This window comes from Piliocolobus tephrosceles, chromosome 14 (assembly GCF_002776525.5).
Source record: "Piliocolobus tephrosceles isolate RC106 chromosome 14, ASM277652v3, whole genome shotgun sequence".
Classification (NCBI taxonomy): Eukaryota; Metazoa; Chordata; class Mammalia; order Primates; family Cercopithecidae; genus Piliocolobus; species Piliocolobus tephrosceles.
In genome coordinates this window covers 64,407,962-64,408,587 of record NC_045447.1, presented here as the reverse complement: position 1 = coordinate 64,408,587, position 626 = coordinate 64,407,962, and positions in this window count along the sequence as shown.

Sequence of the window (626 nt, the reverse complement as noted above, 5' to 3'; positions counted from 1 at the left end):
GTGCAGTGGCCGGATCTCAGCTCACTGCAAGCTCCCCCTCCCGGGTTTACGCCATTCTCCTGCCTCAGCCTCCTGGAGTAGCTGGGACTACAGGCGCCCGCCACCTCGCCCCGCTAGTTTTTTTGTATTTTTAGTAGAGACGGGGTTTCACCGTGTTAGCCAGGATGGTCTCGATCTCCTGACCTCGTGATCCGCCCGTCTCGGCCTCCCAAAGTGCTGGGATTACAGGCTTGAGCCACCGCGCCCGGCATAAGCATTGTTTTTAAATAAACTTTTTCTTTTTGAATAATTTTATTTTACAGACAAGTTACCAAGATAGTACAGAGGGTTATTGTATACCTTTTACTAAGTTTTCACTCTTGTTAATATCTTATATTAGCATTGTAAAGGTGTCAAAATTAAGAAATTAACATTTCTACAACACTGTTACCTAAACTACTGAGTGTATTTGTGTTTCACCAACTTTCCCATTAGTGTCCTCCTTCTGTTACAGGATCCTGTCCAGGATACCATATTATTTTGAGTCGTCATGTCCTCCCCAGTCTTTTCCAGTCTATGGCAGTTTCTAAGTCTTCCCTTGTTTTTCATGACCTTGGCAGTCTTTTTTTTTTTTTTTTTTTTTTTTT